Source organism: Phascolarctos cinereus, unplaced genomic scaffold (assembly GCF_003287225.1).
Source record: "Phascolarctos cinereus isolate Bilbo 61053 unplaced genomic scaffold, phaCin_HiC Scaffold_5;HRSCAF=322, whole genome shotgun sequence".
NCBI lineage: Eukaryota > Metazoa > Chordata > Mammalia > Diprotodontia > Phascolarctidae > Phascolarctos > Phascolarctos cinereus.
In genome coordinates, this window is record NW_027555958.1 from 391,701,965 (window position 1) to 391,725,416 (window position 23,452).

Here is a 23,452-nt window from a genome sequence, read left to right on the forward strand (position 1 = left end):
TACAGGCTAAAAGTCAAATGTTTTCCTCTATGTCCCCAGTGAGGACAAAATGGTGGATGCTATAACTTTACCACAATAGCCATTACATTCTTTTCTTGAGCTAGGCATATCTGTTTCCTACAGGGAGCCTCTGGGCTATCAAATTGCCTATGTAGGAAAATGAAGCAAGGAAAAATTAACTACCTTTGGTCAAGTGATTTTTTTTTCCAAAGTATTCATGCCACATAGTAATTCTGAAGAAGAATCTCTGGCTCTGAAATAATGGCAAAGCTTTCCAGACATGCTGTTGATTTGCCTCAGCCATCTGTGCTCCTTTCATGCTAGGCTGGTCAACTCCCCTTCTTATGACACCATCCAACAAATCAAGGTAGAGACTAAGAAAACAGTAGCTTGCATGAATATAGTGGGTTTTTTTAAAGATATATATATAGATATAGATATAGATTATATCTATATCTATATATATAAGATGTATACACACACACACACACAAATATATCAGAACTGCCTTGGGAAGAAGGTATTATTATCACTATTTTATAAAATAGAAACTGAGACTCAGAGAGGTTAAGCGGCCCAGGATGGCAAAGTTAGTAGTGTCTGAGGTAGGACTGGGAATCCAGGTCTTTGCAGTTTCATCTATTATGCCAAGCTGTTGTGATTCCCCATCTGACCTTTTGGGTATAAAAATTGGCACATACGTTAACAGTCAATTCTATTCCATCAATGTCATAACTATCCTAAATGTCTTATTGGTAGATTGACTTTTACTGTAGCAAAGGATTCACTTTTCCATCACAAAGGAAAATCAAACTTCCCCTTTTTCGTGAAAAAAAAAGTTTGCCAAAATAATGTTAATAATAGCATTAAAATAGCACTTTAAGGTTTACAAAGCATTTTCCAATTATTATCTCATTTTATCCATTCATTTAATAAGCATTTATTAAGTACTGTGTCAGACACTGTGCTAGGCCTAGGTATACAAAAAGAGGCAAAAGAACATCCTTTCCCTCAAGGAGCTTACAATCTAATGGGGGAGACAAAATACAAACAAATATTTACAAAGCAAGCTATATACAGGATAAATAGGAAATAATTAAAGGAGGGAAAGCACTGGGAGGTAGTGCTATTGTTACTGCATTTTACAGACAAAGAAACTCAGGCAGATAGGTTAAGTATCTTGCCCAGAGTCACACTTAATAAGTGTCTAAGGCCAAATTTGAACTCATCTTCCTGACTCCAGGTCCAATCCTCTATCCACTGTACCATGTAGCTTCACCTCTATCAAATAAGAATAAATTTGAGAATGGGAAAAGCTCCTGGGCCTAATATGATTATTCTAAGATTTATTAATTTGACTGCATTGATCTAACATTAATATAACTCTGTAGATTATAACAATAAAAGAAAAAAAAGGAATAGATTTAAGTCACATCAACATTGTCACCACAGAGGAACAAAAGCCTTCAAAAAGGCAATGTGACAATTATCAGTGTCCCTTAATTTCAGCTCCCAACAAACCACTGGCAAGGGGCTGTCATTTAGGTGGCTGGATAACATCCCAAAGTCACCTGCAATGTTTTATGTCTAGCTATGTATTGTTTTAGAGCCATTTCAGATGTTATCATTGCTTCCCATATATATTGAGGGGGAAAAATTCCAAGAATAAACATCTTTCAGAAAGTCCTTGCCTTTGGATTCTGTCACACATCAAGGCTTCTTGTGCATTTTGAAAAAATTCTCATGCTGGGATAGGATGAACAGCCCTCTGACAGTTATATGAGGGCTTGAATGGATATCTACAGTCTACATGATAAATGACTTACAACTTGAAATGGTGTCAACCAGAGGGCACATTACTGACACATTGCTCTGGACTCTTTCTGTGAGGCATTCTTGGGTCAAATGCCTCAAGTTTCTCATATGGAAATAAGAGACTTTCTTCTGTCTGAAACTGGATTCTTTTAATGAATAAATGAAAAATAATTTATTGAGCATAAACTATGGACCAAGCACTTTGTTTAGCAATGTGGATACAATTACAAAACCAAAGATGGCCCCTGCCTTCAAGAATCTTATATTCTAATAAGGGGACACTGCAGACATTGGGCAGTGGGGGCCAAAAGGGGGCATTTTGGATTGGAAAATTTCAAGGACAGTGAGTAGAACCACTAAAAGGGCTGACATACCCTTTTTTCAAGGCAATGATAGAGTTAATGGAAGATTTAGAGTGAATGAAGTTTAAGAACTATAAAATGGGTCTGGGAGTCTGGGAGGAATGGTGTGCATGCAATGGAAAAGTGACTGTTCGGGGAGAACTAGTACCTCCTGCAAAGGCTTACCATGCCCTTTTCAGGGCTGCTTATCCAACTTTGTCATCCACCTTTCTCCAATTCTCACCTATGGTTAAAAGAAAAATAGTGAGATGACTGGACGGTGAGAGTAGCAGAGCTGAACCCACAGCCTAGAAATAATGGGCAACTGAGGCAACTATCAATCAGTAATCAGGACAGAAGGGCCCAAGGCAGAAGTCTCTAGAGGTGAAAAGTTGAAGTCCTGGGTCTTTGAGCAATGAAGTGGCTGGAGTGAGACTGGTTGGGACATGAAATGAAACACAAATGGAGACATTTTTAGATGAAGCAGACAACTTTGGTTTGCCCATACCAACAAACGTGACCCAAGCTAAGTCAGACAGTTCTTTCCTGCATTATGACCTAAGAGAACTGCAGGCAAACGGGAGAGATTCACTTTGCAGTTTCCTCAGCTGAAAAATGAAGAGGTTGAATGGCATAATCTTTAAGGTACCCTCCAGTTCTGAATCCTATAAGCCTCTAACTCTACAAAAAGCAAAACAAGAGAACAGTTTATTCTCCATCATCCATAACAAATATGTTATCTCTGATCAGCTGTTTTTTGCCACCCTGCAGGATGACCCATTCTCTATCTCCAACCACCAACTGTTTGGAAATACAAGCCAATTAGCCTCAGGAAAAAAAATATGGTTAAGAAAGTAAAGCTTCTAGGAGCTGAAGAAGAGGGTGAATAAAGGGTTTTTATAAAATATTTTCCAAAACCAAGGAGATTATTTTATTATCACCTGACCTTTTGTATTATTTATGCCCCTTCTTTCCTCTGTTAGGGTGGATAAATAGGAGTTAATAGCATAAAATTCTAACATAGTGCCTCCTGTCTCTGATGAAACTGAAACCTAAACAAAACCAGAGAAGCATGTAAATAACACAGTGGCAATCAGTATTATGTGCCTGAGTTCAGGAGAGGAAAACAAAAACAAGAAAAATAATGAAATCAAAGAAGTAAAAGACAAGTAGAAACAAAGATCACTGATCTAAATGGTAGAAGAAAATGAGTGAGGGCAAGAGCTATAAGTATGGGCTTATAAGCAAACCAAACGAGAGTCAGTCAATCAACAAGCATTTTTGTGGCATCTATTATGTGTCAAGCACTGTGCTAAGTAACCAGGTTTCAAAGACACCCCCCACCCCACCCCACACACACCAAAAAAGAAAACTTGTAAAGGTCAATTGGGAAGACAGCATGCAAAAAACAATGTATAAACAAGATATTTATAGGTAAAGTTGGAAATAATCAATCAAGGGAAGATACAAGCATTAGGGGAGGAGTAAAGTAAACTTAAGATTAAAAGGTCAGAGTATTAAGAAGAGGTGAATAGAAATGACAGGCCAGATGGAAAAACCACAGTGGAAAGGAGAGAAGAATGTAGACCAAAAAAAACATAAAAGGAATAAAAAGGGAAATGGATACAGGGAAGAAAGACTTGGTCAACCATTAGAAAGGGAAATGGACTCAGGGAATAACTGATCAACCATTGTATTACAAAGGTACACAGGAAGATAAAAGAGTAAAATAAAGTAATTCAAACTCTAATCCCTCAGTGGGTCTAGCAAAAAGCATTTATTGAGCACTTGTATATCAACAGGCACTCAAAGATAGCAAGGTGAAGCAGTGGATAGCGTGGTAGCCTGGGAGTCAGGAGGACCTGAGTTCAAACCTAGCCTCGGACATTTACTAGCTGTGTGACCCTGGGCAAGACATTTAACCCTGTTTGCCTCAGTTCTCTCATTTGTAAAATGAGCTGGAGAAGAAAATAGCAAATCACTCCAGTATCTTTGCCAAGGAAATTGCAACTGGGATCATGAAGGGTCAGACGTGACTAATCAAATAAACAATAACAAAAAGGCACCACTCAAGAAACAATGATGAAGTAAACCATGAAACATGGTAATGATTTACAAAATGTTACCCTTTGCCCTCCAGCAGACTCCCCAGGCCAACACCAACATTTGTGTTTGTTCAGTAAGAACAAATCAAAATGATCTGTTATGTAAAAGGTATTCCAAAGTCCTTTGGACAGGGATGATCCCTAACCCTGGGATCAAATCTATTCCAAAACAGGGGGTAAATTAGAAGGCTTCTGATAACTGAGACTATTATAATTAAATCAGTTAGCTTTGCAAATGGTTACATAAAAGTTGTCATTTTTAAAATGAACTCAAATCAAATACTTATCGGAACATATTTCCTTAATGTGTGACACAGATATAGACTGCTAGCATTCATCAATTTTTTATCTGTAACAGCTGCAAAATGAATGTCGGATGTCTTTTGGACATCGCAAATTGTATGTCTCGTAGTTATCTTAAACTCATAATATCCAAAACTGAACTCGTTATCTTACCCCTAAATCCTCCCTCTTCCTAACTTCCCTGTTCACAAGGGTATGCACATCCTCCTCCTCACCCAGGCTTGAAAACTCAGTGTTATCCTCAACTCCTCAGGCTTTATCACTGTCTATATCTACTTTTTTGTCAAGTTGTGTCATTTCTACCTTCATAACCATCTATTACTCCCACCCCCACCTTTCCTTTGCCACTAGTGCAGGCCCCTCATTACATCACACCTGGATTATCTCAAAAGCCTGCTAGTTAGTCTCTGTGCCTCCAGTCTCTCCACACTATACAGTCTATCCTCCACTCGGCTGTCATACTTATCTTCCTAAAGTATAGATCAGACCCCTTTATTCAATAAACTCCAATGCCTCTCTAGTACTTCCAGAATTAAACATAAAATCTTCTGTACGGATTTTAAAGCCCTTCATATCCTGAGCCCCTCCTACCTTTCCAGTTCCTTACACCTTTCCCTCCCCACTACATATTCTATGATATGTTGATTCTGACCTTCTTGCTCTTCCTTGTATTAAGACACACCACACCTCCTGAATCCAGGCATTTTCACTGGTTGATTTACAGTCTCCCTCTCCCTCCCCACCTCTGCCCCCTGGCTTCCTTCAAATCTCAGCTAAAAAATCTTTCAAAAGCAAGAAGTCTTTCTCAGTCCTCCTTAATTTCAGTGTTTTCCCTCTAAGATTTTCTCCAATTTATTTTGTGTTTATTTTGTTTTTACCTAGTTATTTGTATGTTATCTCCTTCATTGGACTGTGAGCTCTTTAAGAGTTAGCACTGGTTTTTTCCCTTTTATTTGTATTCTGAGCCCTAAGTTAGATGCCTGGCACAAGATAAGTGCTAAACTACTTGTTGACTTAAATTATTTGTTGACTACTATGCAAAATCCTAGAGAACAATCAACAAATTCATAAAGATTCTATGTATCGTGATATTGTGAAAGATTATGACTTGATGATTGAGAGCCTTTTCTTAATTGCATATGAAATGAACCCTTCTCTTGGAATTCCCTTCAGTGGCAAATCATTTTCTTGAATGGTGAATGTGTTTTTGAAGCAAGTCAGATCTATGAGACAGTGGGAGAGACACTAAACTTGAAGCTAAAGACCTAGGTTTGAATTCCCTCTGTTGCTTACTACTTTTATAACTTTTGGCAAATCATTTAACCTCTGTAGGCTTCAATTTCCTATTCTGTAAAAGGTTAGAGTTGTATTTGATGATTTATACAGTCCCTTTGAAATCTAAATCTGAAAAAATAAATTTTTTGTTTTTTTAAAAAATATTATGTTTAAAAGAAAATCAGTATGGGACTGATTTTCCTGTGTCTCCATCTACCTTCAAAAGTAAATCCAGAAGATGTGTTCTAAAATACTTTGAGTGACAGTAACATCACTGGCATAAGTATATAGCCCTTTACTAAAATGCTCATTTGTTTTAATAAATTCTGATATGTTTCCAAATCCATCTTTACAATCCCACTTCCTGTGTATCTTGAAACTTTGTTGTTCAGTTGTTTAGTTGTGTCTGACTCTTCATGACCCATTTAGGGCTTTGTTTGGTTTTTTTGGCAAAGATACCAGGGTGGTTTGCCATTTCCTTCTCTAACTCATTTTACAGATGAAAAAACTGAGGAAACAGGATTAAGTGACTTGTACCAGGTCACACAGCTATAAGTGTATGAAACCAGACTTGAACTGAGGAAGATGCCTGATACTCTATCCACTACGCCACCTAGCTGCCCTTAAACTAGCCCCTGAATAAATGTGAATGTGTTAAACTAAAAGTAGTTGTGGAAATTCAACTGCATTATTATTACTCATAGGTATTAATGGCTTTTATCAATAGATCCCCTTTTGTTTCAAACAAATGATGAGTTCAATCAGATGAAGACAGACACTTTCAAAAGAACCATTATGATAACCACACCAGAGAAACTTGATCAAAGGAGTTCAATTCAAATTTGTATTAGTGGGTGATGAAGGTACTAAAAAAAACCTTATTTATAAAACATCACTCAACTAATGAATTTCAAAAATATATAGCCATCTCAGGTTGGGTGTTGCAGTCAATCCACCTGTGTTCCATACTGAGGGTCTTTTGAATTTAACATATGTTAAGATAACATAAATTTAACCAAATTTAAAACATGGTAGTATGAGAAATGGTTATTATATTCAAGTTCAGCAGGTTGTTGTAATTTTTGATGTAACATAAAAAGTTACTTATAAGAACATGCTTAACTGGAATACAGATATGATAGGAGTATGTAGAAAACATACCTAGAGTGTTGTGTGGTAGCACTATTAAGGACAGAATAATCAAGATGAAATACATTGTCTTCCATAGGAAGATAGCATATTATGATATTTCAGCTAAAAGTTACTACAACTTTAAGAAAACTTCCTTTAATTTACTTGAAACTTTGGTGGAAACCCTAATTTGAAATTTGTTGCTATGCCTGCTTGCCATCCTGGTGCAGGCCCCATCACCTCACACCAGCAATATAGAAATAATCTAATTTATCTCCTTGCCTCAAACCTCTCATCACTCCAATCTATCCTTCACTCAAATGTCAAAGTAATTTTCCTAAAGCATATGGCTGACCATGCTACACCCTTACTCAAACACTAATGACCACCTATTACCTCTAGAATCAAATATGAAAGCATCTGTACGGCACTTAAAGCCATTAACAACCTGACCTCTTCCTACCTTTCCAGTCTTCTTATAGTAACTCCCTTCTATACACTACACTGGCTTTCTTGCTGGTCTTCACATGTGACATTCAATCCCTTTTCACTGTCTCCCATGCCTTAAATGCTCTTCATCCTTACTTCAGCCTCACCGCTTCCCTTATTTCCTTCAAGACTAGCTCAAATCCCACATTCAATAGGAATTCTTTCCCTCCTCCCTAACTCCCCACCCAACACTTCTAGTGTCTATGCTCTGAGATTAGCTTCAATTTATTTTGGATATTTGATGTATTGTATTCCCTGTTAGAATGTGAGGTGCCTTAAGGGACCGCACAGGAACTCCTCTTTTCTTTGTGCTCAGTACTTAGATAAATTCTTGGCAAATAGAGGTACTTAATAAATGCTTGTTGTCTGACTGACCTCCAGTCACTCATGGACCTAGCATTAGTAATTCGAGTATGAGCAATTGTTACAGATTGCTCAGACTACTGGACCCACTAACTAATGATAGTGGTGACCACCTATAACAGAATGAAGCTACAGGCTTAGTTTTTCCAGTATCATCCTGTGATATCCAATGTTTGACACTTTATTATGTAAATGGTTGCTGGAAAGGGTGAATGAGTTTCACAGTGAATATGGCAGTTTGAAAAAAACAATTCATATTTTGGACCTGCAAACTTACTGCAATTGTGTCCCTATTGTTGAGTCTCAAGCATGAGACTGCTAAAGTCAATTATGACATTTAGTGGTGAATCTTGTTCATTTCTATTATTCGCATTGCTTTATCATTTATATTCTGATTATAATAAAATTGTATTTCAGACATCTCAAAAAATAAAACAAATGATCACCCTTAATAAGGGAATCATTAAAAAAAAATAACATCCTTAGCACTACCAGCTCTTTGCAGCGACAGACTTGAAAATGTTTGTTCTTTAATCTTGATATATCTGGTCCTTAGCCACAACATATAACTTCCAAGGTAATTTCCTTAAATGAAGGTGTGGCCATGTGATTCAACTACTCAATCAACTTCAGTGGTTTCCTATTGACTCTAAGATAAAATATAAACTCTTCCATTTAGTTTGTAAAGCACTATGCAACCTGGCCCCAGCCTATCTTTCCAGACTCATTGGACATTACTTCTCCTCTTACACTCTGTAATCTAATCACATTGGCCTTCTTTCTACTCTTCAAATAATATACTTAACTTCTCTTCTCCTTGCCTTGGGACTGGCTATTCCACATTCTTGGAATGTGCTCTGTCCTTACCTTCACCTCAGAATTCTTCAACTTCCTTTAAGATGCAGCTCAGGGGAAATTCGGGGGTTTCTGTCTTCTTTCCAGATGAGTGAAAGCATGAAACCTTTCTGGATCTTTTCCCCAGCATGCTACTGCCCTCTATCCCAAATACCCCCATTAGATTACCAATTCCTTGAGGGAAGGGATTGGTTTTGCCTTTTTTTTGTGTTCCTAGTATTTAGCACAGTGCCTAGCACAGAGTAGGCATTTAACAAATGTTTATTGATTAATTGATTATACCTGGCTCATGACAGTGTCAGAGGAAAGAAAATGACATATGGGCAGTATTAGGAAGATAATATCAATAGACATTGGCAACAGATTGGATTTGGGGAGTAAAAAAGAATAAGAAGTTAAGGATGAAACCAAAGTTGCAAACCTGGGTGACTGGAAGGATGGTGGTAACCTTAACAGTAATAGGAAAGCTAGGAAAAGGGGAGGATTTGGAGAAAAAGATAATGAATTCAGTCTGGGACATGCTGACTTTAAGATGTGCTTGGAACATCTAATTCACGATGTCCAATAGGTGATATGAGACTGGAGCTCAGAAGAGAGGTTGCTAATTGACTAAAAGGCAAAAATAACTTTTTTTAAAATCAGGTACATGGTAGGAGAATGGTCACTATAATGGCATCCAAATAATGCTAACACAGTCAAGATCGCCCCTGTTTCATGAATTAAACAGAAAATCTATAAGCAGAAAAATGTTGCCTATGCTGAATTGGATAGCAGAAAGGAGCCTTGACATGAACTAAGAAAACATTTTCAAGATGCTGCCAAAATAAAATTACAGTTCAATAGCCTTGACCCAAGGCACTTGAAAACTATCAATGGCAATAAATTTAATTGGGTGCTTAACAGCAAATGATGGAGTGTAGCTATTTATACTTAATTCCAAACAAAGCAACATACCCTGAAACCCAGCAGATCAACCTCACATTACTGCCAATTCTAGCACAAATCCTCAACCTGCTCTTAGGAGCCAGAAACCCCAGAATTTCCCCTAAAATGATAATTAGCTGTTAGATGTTGTTCCACATCAGCTCACACCAATTTCCTTTGGAGAATATCCAATTGTTTCTGAGTATTAGCATCTGAATTATTGGTAGGAGTTTAGAGATTTGGTTCATGGAATCTCAAAACCACAACAACCACCACCATCCCACCCCACCCCAGCCCCCCCAAAAAAGCTAATAATCCCAGATGGCTGACAATAAGCTGGTTACATTCATATCCCAGAGTCTCTTAAGGAAGGCAATTATACATGGAGTCCCAGAGGATAAGAGGTCCTTGTAAATAATGCAGATGGTTCTCTTCTTCATTTTTAATACTTCATCACAAAAAGAGAGTCCACCTATATTCTGATCTTATGTGCTTTCTCCTTTAATGCTTCTAGCACCTTTCTAGAATATTCTACCCCAATTTCTACCCAGAAGTTGACAGAAACACCACAAAATCAGGCTGAGAGAGAGCTAGGTGAGCTCACTTTAAGTGGTAATTGGAAGAGGCACAATTAGGACCTCATTTAGGTACATGGCAAACCATTGTGGCATAGACACAGAGTACATGACCTAGAGTCAGAAAGACATGATTTAAATGCTACCTCTCACACTAACTAGCTATATGACCATGGTTAAGTCCCCTAATCTTGCTGAAGCACAGACAAATCTCTATGACTTAACTAGTAAATTATAGAATGTTCATGTTCTATGACAGTTTTTAGTCATGTGCAACTCTTTGTGACTCCATTTGGGTTCTTCTTGGCAAAGATACTAGAGTGGTTTGCCATTTCCTTCTCGTCATTTTACAGATGAGGACTTAAGCAGAGTTAAGTGATTTGCCCAGGGTCACACAGCTAGTAAGTGTATAAGGCCAGAATTGAACTCAGGAAGATGAGTCTTCCTGACTCTAGGCCTGGCACTCTATCCATTGCACCACCTAGAAAACAATTTCTAATAATGCTAAGAAAGCGACTAAAATGTCCCTACCTTTTGACCCAAATATTCCACTCTTATGCATGTGTATGGTGTCCCAGAGGTCTTAGTTCATTCTAAAATGGCAATAAGACTTTTGGGACAAAAAAGACCATATACAAAAAAGACAAAACACAAAAGCACCTAAGTAGCATTGTTAATAAAATGCTAGACATGGAATAGAGAAATCTGAGTTCAGACCTTATATCAGAAATTTACTAGCTTTGTGAGCCTGCAAAGGCATAGTCTCTCTTGGCCTCAGTTTTCTCATTAGTAAAATGTATATAAGAATACCACCTACCTCACATGGTAGTTGCAAGGATTAAGTGAAATAATATGTGTAAAGTTCTTGTCGAACCTTTGAGTGTTATATAAATGTTAGCTATTATCGAATGTTAGCTATTATCGTTATTATATAAACCAAAATATATAGAGTAGTGCTTTTTATAAGGATAAAGGCCTGGAAACAGAGAGAATCCCCATTTACTGGGAAAAAAAATGGTTAAATTTGTGGTACATGAATGTAATTGGATAGTACAATGTCATAACAATTTAATAGTATGAAAAATAAAGGGATGCATCAATCAATAAACATTTTAAGTACCTACTGTCAGGCACTGTGCCAAGCACTGAAATACAAAGAGGTGAAAGAGTTCTTGCCAGCAAAGAGCTTACAATCCAATGAAAATGCCTGGGAAAACATATATCAGGTGATGCAAAGTGAAAGAAACAGAAGTAGGAATGAAAACAAAAATAAAACCAGATGCTATGTGTTTATAATAACCACGTTGGATGCTGAGGAAGAGATATGAAAATGTACCTCCTCTTTTTTTTTTGACAGGTAAATAACTGTAGACATTCCCTCATTATGCAAAGTATTGAACTTAATTGATATATTGATTACTTTTGCTAATCTGCCTTTTCTCCTCTTTCTCTTATGTTCTTTATTTGTAAAAGATAGCTCTCTGGGTGGGACAGAAGGGAGGGCAATAAAGGTATGCAAAAGCTATGATTCAAATTAATTTATAACTAAAATTAATTTTTAAAATAATCTCTGGTGAACCAAGGTGGCATAGTAATATCAAGGACTCACCTGGGAGTCTCTCCTAAATTCCCCTCCAAACAACTTTAAAATAATGCCTTAAAACAAATTCTGGAGTGACAGAACCATGAAAAGGTTGGGGTGAAACAATTTCCCAACCCAAGACAATTTATAGGGTCATCAAGAAAGGTCTGTCTCACTAGGGTGATGGTTGAGTCTGAAGTGCAATGAAGCATAGACCGTGGACTGTCAAGCCAGCAGCAGGCCTTAGGGATAGCTGCTTCAGTTTTTACAGCTTCAGGAGCTCTCAGCCCACAGACAGTAAGGGGGCCAGACCATAGGTCAAAAAAAGATTAAAAGGAACCTTTATCTGGCACTAGGTGTTCTGTTACATTCCCCCTATATAATTCTGAGTCACAGTCCCAGGTTGAGGAAAAGAACTAGTGTACCAGCTTGCAGGGCCCAGGGGGACAGGAACCCTGGTCATAGTTCTAGGATGGAAAAGAGTGCTTGTGGTCACTCACAGAGCAGAAAATAGGCCCAGAGAGCAATGGCCACAACTCTCCTTAGATCATACCACCTTGGAAGAACTGAAAACTTACAAACACCCAGAACTAGCTCGGCAAACAGGAGCAAGAAAAACCTGAAACTTTACAGAGTGCCCCTTTTGCCCCAGGAGCAGAGTAAAAGTCAGGAAATAGGCTGGAAAAATGAGCAAACAAAAAATCATCTGACCATAGAAAGTTACTATGGTGACAGAGAAGATCAAAACATAAACCCCAGAAGAAGACAACAAAATCCATGCAGCTACATGTAAAGCCTCAAAGAAAAAATGGGAATTGGTCACAGGCCTACAAAGAATTCCTGAAAGAACTCAAAAAAGATTTTTTTTAATCAAATAAGAGGTAGAGGGGGAAATTGGAAAAAGAAATGAGAGTGATGCAAGAAAATCATGAAAAGAATCAATAGCTTAGTAAAAGAACCACAAAAATTCATTGAAGGGAACTCTTTTTAAAAAAAAAAAAAAGCAGAATTGGCCAAATGGGAAAAGAGGTACAAAAATTCACTGAAGAAAATAATTCCTTAAAAAGCAGAATTAGCTAAATGGAAAAGGGTATTCAAAAGCTGACTGAGAAGAATAATTCCTTAAAAATTAGAATTGGGCAAATGGAAGCTAATAACTTCATGAGAAATCAAGAAAAATAAAACAAAATCAAAAGAAGAAAATGTGAAATATCTCATCAGAAAAACAAGTGACCTGGAAAATAGATCAAGGGACATTATTTAAGAATTATAGAATTCCCTGAAAGCCATGATCACAAAAAAAGAGCCTAGACATCATATTTTCAGAAATTATTAAGAAAAATTGCCCTGATATTCTAGAGGGTGAAATAGAAATTGAAAGAATTCACCAATCACCTCCTAAAAGAGACCCCAAAATGAAAGCTTGCAGGAATATTATAACCAAATTCCATAGCTCCCAGGTCAAGGAGAAAATAATGCAAGCAGTCAGAAAGAAACAGTTCAAATACCATGGAGCCACAGTCAGGATAATACAAGATTTAACAGCTTCTACATTAAAGGATCAGAGGGTTTGGATTGTAATACCTGGCAAAACTGAGTATAATCCTTTGGAGAGAAAAAATGGATATTTAATGAAATAAAGGACTTTCAAGAATTTCTGATAGAAAGACCCGAGCTGAATAGAAAATTTGACTTTCAAATACAAGGCTCAAGAGAAGCAAAAAAGCTAAACCAGAAAGATAAATCATAAGGGATTCAAAAAATGTTTAAGGGTTTACATTCCTACATGGGAAATGATACTTAGAGCTCCTAAGAGCTTTATCATTATTAGGGAAACTAGAAGGAATATAGATAGACAGAGAGGATGGGTGTGAGTTGACTATGATGGAATGATTTCAAAAAAGGATTTTTCAAAAAGGATGGACTGGGAGAAGAGGAAGAGAGAGGTAGAATGGGGTAAATTATCTCACATAAAAGAAGCATGAAAGGAAGAGCTTTTATGGTGGAAGGACACAGGATGGGGATGGCAGGCAAAGTTTGAATCTTACTCTTGTTGGAATTGGTTCAAAGAGGAAATAACATACACACTCAGTTGGGCATAGAAATCTATCTTGCCTACAGGGAAGTAGAAGGAAAGGAATATAAGAGAAGGGTGCATGGGGAGGAGGAACTCCTACAAGGGGTGGTGCATTGGAGGAGGCAGCAAGTGGACAGAAGCAAAACATTTTTGAGGAGGGACAGGGTGAAAGGAGGAAAAGAATAGGATAAACAGGAGGAAAAAGAGGATAGAGGGAAATGTATAGTTAGGAATCCTAACTGTGAATGTGATGAACTCACCCATAAAATAGAAGTAGACAGAACAGTGGATTAAAAATCAGAATCCAACAATATGTTGTTTTCAAGAAACATACTTGAAGGAGAGAAACAAATACAAACTAAAGATAAAAGGCTGGAGCAGAATCTATTATGCTTCAGCTGAAGTTAAAAAAAAAATCAGGGGTAGCAATCATCATCTCAGACAAGGCAAAAGCAAAAATAAATCTAATTGAAAGAGATAAGCAGGGAAACTAGTTTTCTAAAAGGTACCATAGACAAAGTAATATCAATTCTAAACATATATGCACCAAGTGGTATAGCATTCAAATTCTTAAAGGAGAAGTTAAGTGAATTACAGGAGGAAATAAACAGTAAAACTATAATAGTAGGAGACCTGACTTTACCCCTCTCAGAACTAAATAAATCTAACCAGAAATAAACAAAAAATCAGTAAATAAAATAAATAGAACTCTAGAAAAATTAGATACGATAGACCTTTGGAGAAAATTAAATGGGAATAAAAAATAATATACCTCTTTCTCAGTGATACATGGCACTTACATAAAAATTGAGAAATGCAGAAAACCAAATGCAGAAAAGCAGAAAAATTAAATGCATCAGTTTCAGATCATAACACAATGAAAATTACATTCAATAAAAGGCCATAGAAACAGAGATTAAAAATTAATTGGAAGCTAAATAATCTAATCCTAAAGAATGAGTGGGTCAAAGGATAAATCATAGAAACAATAAATATTTTCATTACAAAGAATGACAACTAGACAAAATATCAACATTTATGGGATACAGCCAAAGTATTTAGAAGAAAATTCATATCTCTAAACATTTACACCAATAAAATAGAAAAAAGAGCAGATCAGTGACTTGAATATACTACAACAGCAACCAAAAAAAAAAAACTTAGAAAAGAACAAATTAAACCCCCACAATTGAACACCAAATTGGAAATCCTGAAAATCAAAGGAGAGATTGATAAAAATTGAAAGTAAAAAAAAAAACTATTGAACCGATTAAATAAAAGCAGGAGCTGATTTTATGAGGGGGGGCAACAAAATAGATAAACCATTGATTAATTTTATTGAAAAAGAAAAAGAGAACTAAATCACCAGTATCAAAAATGAAAAGGATGAATTCACCACTAACAAAGAGAAAATTAAAGCAATTATTAGATGCTATTTCACCTAATTATATGCTAATAAATCTAATGATCTAAGTGAAATGGATGAACAGTTACAAAAATATTAATTGCCCAGATTAAGGAAAGAGAAAATAGAATACCTAAATAACCCTATATTGGAAAAAGAAATTGAACAAGCCATCAGTAAGCTCCTGAAGAAAAAATCCTCAGGACCAGATAGATTCAGAAGTGAATTCTACCCAACATTTAAAGAACAATTAATTCCAATACAATGTAAACTATTGGGGGGGAGGGGTAACGGGCAAAGAAGGAATACTATCAAATTCCTCTTATGACACAAATACTGTGCTGATACCTAAACCAAGAAGGGCAAAAACAGAAAAAGAAAGCTATAGACCAATTTCCCTAAGAAGACTGATGTAAATTTTTAAAATAAAATACTAGCAAGGAGATTATAGAAATATATCACAAAGATCATACACTATAATCAGGAGGGATTTGTCCCAGGAATGAAAAGCTGGTTCAATATAGAAAAAATATCAGTATAATTGTACATATGAATAACAACCCCCCAAAAAAAATGACTTATCTCTATAAATGTAGAAAAGGCTTCTGACAAAATACGACAGTCATTCCTATTAAGAACACTAGAAATCATAGGAATAATTGAACTTTCCTTAAAATGATAAGTAATATCTAAAACCAGCAGAAAGCATTATTTGTAACAGAGATGAGCCAGAAGACTCCTAATACGATCAGAGGTGAAGCAAGATGCTCATTATCACCACTATTGTTCAATGTTGTGCTAAAAATGCTAATTATAGCAATAACAGAAGAAAAAGAAATTGAAGGAATTAGAATAGGCAATGAAGAAACAAAACTATCACTCTTTGCAAGTGATAAGATAGAATACTTAGAGAATCCTAGAGAAACAACTAAAAAACTAATTGAAATAATTAACAACTTCAACAAAGTTGTAAGATATAAAATAAACCTACATAAATAATTAGCTATTTCTGTATATTATCAACAAAGCTCAGCAGAAAAAGAAATACCATTTTAAGTAACTGGAAAACGTAAAATACTTAGGTGTCTACCTGCCAGGACAAACCAAGGAACTGTATTAAGTCAATTACAAAACATTTATTCCCACAAATAAAGTCAGAGTCAAACAATTGGGGAAAAAATATTAATTGCTCCTGAGGAGGCCAAATCAATGTAATAAAAATGACAATTTCTACCTAAATTAGTTGACTTATTCAGTGTCATACCAATCAAACTATCAAGAAAATTACTTTATGTAGCTAGGAAAAAATAGTAACAAAATTCACTTGGAAGAACAAAAGGTCAAGAATATCAAGGGAATCAAATAAAAAATGTGAAAGAAGGTGGCCTAGCAGTACCAGTCCTCAAACTGTGCTACAAAGCAATAATAATCAGAATAATGTGATACTGGTGAAGAAATGGAGTGGTGGATCAATGAGATTGATTACGTACACAATACATGTTAGCATATGAACATAGCAGTCTAGAGTTCAATCAATACAAAGATTCCAGATTTTTGGACAAGAACTCACTGTTTGACAAAACTTGCTGGGAAAACTGGAAAGCAATTTGGCAGAAACTAGGTATAGATTAACATCTCATGCTGCGTAACAAGATAAGGTCAAAATTGGTATATGATTTAGACTTAGAGGGTGACCCAATAAGTAAATTAGAGAAGAGAATATTTTACCCGCTAACTCTTTCAAATCCATCACATTCTCACTACTCACATGTCCACCAGCTCAGTTCAAACCCTCATCACCACAACCTACCAAATAGACCCCCAGTTTTTTTCCCATTCTCCATTTTTTTCTATTCCAATCTAAATAGAACTATTGAAATAATTTTTTTCTAAAGCACAAATCTGGTCATATCACTCCCTTTCTCAAAAATTTTCAATGACTACCCTATTACTTGTATGGTAAAACATGGGATGTTCCAAAAGTCAATGTAGTTTTAAGCAACTAAAACTTAAAGCTACTAAAACTTAAAATTTTCCTAAGATTTTTAGATATACTGTATAAACTCTTCCCTATGTAAACTCTTCCATCTAGCATTGAAAACTTTCCTTTCATAATGTGGTTCCAACCTACCTCTCAAATACTATTTTCTAGCCCTTCTCCCCCCCCTTTCCCCAGCCTCTGCTTCATGTACATTATATTCTAGCCAAAGTGAACTACAAGCTGTGCTCCCAAATTTAACTTTTAAGGCTCACATTGATGCATTCATACTATGCCATGCTACAGTAGGAAGCCTAGACACAATGTTAAATACCTAATCCAGAAGGAAATCTAGATTCCATCACCCTGATACAACTAAAAGTCAAAAAAGAAACTGCAGAAATATTTAAATGCAATTCATCTGGTTCAAAATTACAGTTAGGAAATCCTAAAGTAGGGAAGACAAAGTCCAATCAAATCTGTGGGGGGAAAAAAGAATAGGGATTTCTCATTGCTTGGCTGTGGGGGAGGAGAGGTAAAGCAAAACAAAATTAATAAATGTTAAAAAAAAAAATCTTATTTTGCCCTAAGAAATCAAATTGAGATAGTTTGCTAGCCTATTTTTTGAATCTGATGATTCAAGGATTTCTAACACACCTAAGGCTACATATCAACCCACCACATTAAAGACTGATAAAAGTCTCTATGATATAACTAGATAAAAGTTGTTTATGCCATGAGAAATAAATCAATCAATAAATGCTTATTAAGTACTTACTATGTGCCAGGAACTGTGCTAAGCCCTAAGGATACAAAGAAAAATATAAACTCTTTCTTTGCTCTGGAAAATGGTAAAAGTGCTCATTTCACTTTCTCTTGTCTCATACACATATTATGTATATACATGTGGTACAATCACTGAGCCTCCAGCCAGAGACAGCACTCTGCTAAAACAACTCCATCACTCTTTTCTCTGAGAATGTCCTCACTCCAATTACATTTTCAATAAGTATATCCAGACTAGTATAGGCCAATGGCTAATGCTGTTTATAAAGACAAAGCAAATATCAAAACAAAGACAAAAACCAAAAAAAAGGCAAACAGATTTTCCCCATACTCAAAAGGGAAGTGCTTTAGGTTTGCATGAGAAGAGGCCAAAGGGGAGAAAGGAAAATTACTGCCTTGGAAAGGAGGGAAGAGGTGTTCCAGCTACATCATATCTGTCCGTATATACCTTGTGCCCAGTAGGCCAAAATAGCTTCTATCCTAGAGTCCTGGATCTAGAATGAAAGCATTCTCCCAGTTTAAAAAATGTTGTCACAACTTTCCCTTCTCCAGCTCCCTATGTCTTTTTTTACATTTCATTAGAAGCCGATTTCCTCTTCTCCTGCTTCTTCCTGTACTGACTTTCAGCAGCCACCCAAAGTCATAGCCTAATATTATTTGTCCTGTTTTGTTGACCTCTTTTTAATTCACTCAAGGAACTTGAACTACCTCATAAAAGTACCACCTAGAATGTCCACATTTTACAGTCAATTTAACATTTTGTTATTTCCCATTTGGAAGAGAGCACTAGTTACTTAACATCAGAAAAGCTACAGGGCAGTTGTGGAGTGCAAAGTTGTCCTTGTTTCAGCCCACAATCTATATTTAATCTCTATACTCAGAATTACTTGAAAGCTTGGTTCCATGTTCTAACGAAGGAGGATTATATCTTCTGTTCCATGGTATACGTACACTTAATGAATGCGTTGTTAAAGGACAAACTATTTTTAACTTCAGAGCTGCTACTAGTAACTGTGCTTCTGAATTCTTGCCAAGGTTTCATTTTAGGACAGCAAGGGTCATGTATGTGTACTTCTACTGACACTAGGATAACTCAAAACATCTGATCTTGACCAGATGAAATGGGATTAAACTGGTTTCTCCACTTTTTATAAATCAATTAAGTGTTGGACTTAGTGCCAAACACATGTATTCCTTTTTGTGTGTGGTGCTTTTAATTCAGAGTGAATATTACTCTAAGAAAGCATGTCAAAAGTTGTAGCTCTTACAAAACAAACGTCAGTCACTGTTATACACACACACACACACACACACACATAAATGTATGTGTGTATACGTGTGTGTATTTGCATTGGATATTGGTGTGGAGAAGTCAAGCACTTCAAGGATCACTCAAGACCACAGTGAAATAGGATTAGTCACATCATACTGTGGAAAAAAGTGTAATCAAAAATGAAAACATCAACAAGAATTGACAAACTATTGCTATTCAGCAACCTAATTAATCCTCAGAAAATAAGCAAAAATCTTGAGAGGAACCCAGAAGCTGAAAGAGTTATTATTGGTTCTTCCCCAGAATGATCTAGGCTTATTAAAGTTGGAAGAACATCAAGGCAAGCAATATGAGTAAAAAACGTTTGTATGGGCAAAAAAAAATTATTTTTAAATTATAGAATTGAGCTTGGGAAAATGCAGTTTTTGCTGCTGCAACTAACTTTTTTATTCATAGCTATAACAAAACTGTTGTTAGAAGAAGTCAGGTGAGTCTTTAAGGCCTGAGCATTTTCACTGGACTGTAATATGATTCACCCAAAATGATGTTTTAGAGATGGTTTTATTTGCCGTGAGCCTGGAATTCTTGTCTCCATTAAGGGAATGATGAACTCTGATAAATGTGTTTACATAATGAGAAGCAGAATTGTTCTAGAATTATAGAAATTCCTAAAAGAAAATGAAATTCTGCAACACAAACTGGTACCATGCCACATGAAACAAAAGGTTAAAGAATTTATCTAAGAGAAACATAAATGAATGGCCTGAAATTTAAGCAGCACCAAAAATCTATGGGCCACAATGACTGAAGAATCTCTCAACAAATTGTGGTATATCCATATAACAAAATGTTACTAGGTCATTAAAAAACAGTAAACATAATAACTACAGAAACTCAAGGAAATACAGGAATTTCTGCAAAAGAAGTAAATGGCACCAGGAAAACAACATACAATGATCATGACAATAGATCAAAACAATAACAACCACCAACCAAAACTAAATTTGCATTATAATGGCCAATCTTGGCCCCAGAAAAAGATACATGAGAAGACTCTTTTCTGATTCTTTGTAGAAGTGTGCACTATGGGTGTGGAACACTACATAATAGCACCAGAATTTTTTGATTTGTTGGTTAGTCCAGCAGAACATTTTTCCCTCTCTTCCCATTTTCTTATTCTTTATTACAGTGTATGGTACTTTGGGAGGTATTAAGGAAATATACAGTGGGAAATACAAGTTTTATAAAAACAAAAAATGTCAATAAAATTTGTTTTTTAAAGAAAAGAAAATCTACAGCTATTTTTTAAAAAACTAGGCTTTGAAAAATGAGTTCTTCAGACATGCTTATCTTCCAAGGTAATGTGTACTTTCATGATGAAGAATTAAAGAATATGTGTCAAAATCATGTGAACCTATTGCCAAAGTGTATAATACATATTATCACAGCAAAATAAGGATGTGCTAATATTGAAAGGTTTTTAAGATGTACAAAGTTGTGAAGTTTAGTGCCTGCCAATATTTATTTTTTCTTTGCCCCAATTAATCCACAGAGTGCTATACACAGATTTTTCTAAGTATTTGACTAAGCAAAGAGAAATATATGTTGGATTAAAGCTTGGGAGGGCCAGATTAAGTGACAATTTTAAAAGTAGGGAGCTCTGGGATTTCATTTCTGAGATTTTTAGGTAACAGAAAAGCAGCCAGAAGTTTAGAAAAAGAGAGTAAGTGACTCATTTGACAGGCAAGCCCCTGAAACAGATGGGATAGTATGTATTAAAGACACACACGAAAAAGGATTAGGTTTAGAAAGGAATCAAGCTGACATGGTGGCACATACCTGCGTTCCCTGTTACTGGGTAGTTTGAAACGAGCAGATCTCTTGAGAGCTCAGAAATTCTGAGCTACCCTAGGGCTAAAACTGATCAGTTGTCCTCACCAAGTCTGGCACTAGCTGCTTAAGGAGTGGGAATTGGGCACAGTTGAAGGGAGAGCAGGGGAACCAAACTGGTAGAATAAGGTGGCAAGAGTTTCAAAGGGAGGAAAGTATAAAATTGAACTGATTAACCATAAAGTCAAAATTGTTTAAGAAGGAAAATGAGACAGAGTAAGGGTAATGAACTGGGAATTGGAAGTTATTTTGAGGTTGAAAAATAAGTTTAGAAGTAAGGCACAAGGAGAAATGGGAAGAGAGGAGATTGTAGTCAGAGAGAATTTTGCATTTTTAGATCTTGGAGGTAGGATAATTGCAGGAGATGGAGGATCAAAGACATGACCATCCCAACAGTGTATGTAGCTAAGCTGAAGTGAAAGAGAAAGCCACAGGAATGGAGAAGTTGATATACTGGGAAGCAAGGGTATTTGAGAGGACATAGGCCTGTATAGCAAAGATTCCAATGAGAGAAAGACTGACTTAAGAAAGTAGTAAAAATGACTTGGGGATGAGTAAGCAACTGACACCAGAAGCTAGATAAGGTGATAAATCTACATGCAAAGAAACTCAAAAGTACAAGACGTTGCTAAATGATGATATCAAAGGGAGGGCCTAGAAACGTCAGTGAGGAGCAAAAGATATGCCGACTCTACTTCCTGACACATTGCTTTGGATTCATGGGGAAAAACCCCTACATTACTGTTGAAGGTACACTGGGGTGAGGAATAAAGGATTTGGTGGTGGTAGAATAGAAGGAGAGTTTTAAGCCTTAAATGGGAGGTTTGAAAAATGTTGCTGACAGAGTAGAAATTTATCAGGAATTGTGCTAAGTGCTTTACAAATATTATCTGATTTGATGCTTATAAAATCCTGGTGAGGGAGGTTCTGTTATTATTCCTATTTCATAGTTTAGGAAACTGAGGTAAAATGCTTCTTCCCTTCCCAACTTTTTGCTTCTGTTTGTGTCTTTAGAGGTTAGCACAATGCCTGGCCCATAGTAGGAACTTAAAAAATGCTTCTTGCTTTGACTTGCCAATGGAGAGAGACAGATTTGAAAAAGAAAGAACTTAGAGAACATGGAAATCTATAGGAAGCATTATGCCATCTCTCTCAAATGCTTTATAAAGCTTTGCTTGGTCTTACTGGCTCCTAGATGAGAAATAAATCTTTAGATCTTCTTATACCTTTCTTCCAAACTGCTCTTACCCAGAAGAAAACTATCTTGAGGGTGTGTAACACAGTAGAAGGAATGGCAGGCTCAAACTCCAGAGACCTAAGTGTATATGCTAGTGTGTGTCATAGCCGCTTGACTATGGGCAAGGCACTTAAACTTCCAAAGCCTCATTTTCTTTACGTATGAGAGGGAGATAAATAATATCTGCATAATCTACTTTGTGCAATTATTATGAAAAAAATGGCTTTGTAAACACTAAAACTATCTAAAATTGGAATACTTTTCTGAGGAGACAAAAACCTGCAAGCTTTCAGAAGTTTAGCGATGGCCTACCCTATGACATCTCACATAAGTGACTTCCACAACTTACCTACTAGGGTTTTCTAATTTGTTTTAAATCATTCTGGACTTAAAAGTCCTGGGCTTTAGGTGTGGGATTCAGGCTTCATTAACCCCAGGTCTCCCAGATTCTGCCTGCAGAGTGATATTCGGGCTCAACGTCTTACTCCATTGCTTTGAGCAGTTAACCTCAGTCTCTTGGTTCTGACCCCGCCTGCATCTTGATTCTATTTCTGGTTTTCACCGCATGCTGGCCCACCTGTTTCTGTTCCAGGTTCTGCTGCCTCTTCTAGACGTATTGTCTCTAGCCCTGTCAGCGCCAGCTCCTTCTGACCCTTTATCAGCTTACCAGGGAAATTAGGCCAAGTAACCAGCTCCTCAGCAGAAAACAGAACAAATACTCTCCTCCAGAGAGTAAGGTATCTTTTGTTTGCAGTAATCATTTTGCTGCAGAGTGCTGGCACAAATGTAATGTTTTCATTTTCCATAGGACTTGAGATCCTTAAAAGTGTGTAATAACCCCTGAGTATAGTCATAATACAGGGAGGTTTTTGACCCAGTTATCTTCTAGCCAAAAGCAACTTTAACAAGGGCCAAGGATTTTCACTAGAAGATAATTACAAATTTGACTCAGCTGTCACCAATTAGTTTAGATTACATAAACTTCTTCGGGCAAACAAGTCCCTTCCCTGGTTCCTTTTTATGTGATATGAAAGTGTTACTATACTAA

General features: G+C 36.4%; 1 pseudogene; it reads left to right on the plus strand.

Annotated features, from left to right (window-relative positions):
• Positions 1-4,257: 4,257 nt before the first annotated feature.
• On the plus strand, positions 4,258-23,055 carry LOC144457709 (GTP-binding nuclear protein Ran pseudogene; annotated as a pseudogene).
• The last annotated feature ends 397 nt before the right edge of the window (positions 23,056-23,452 follow it).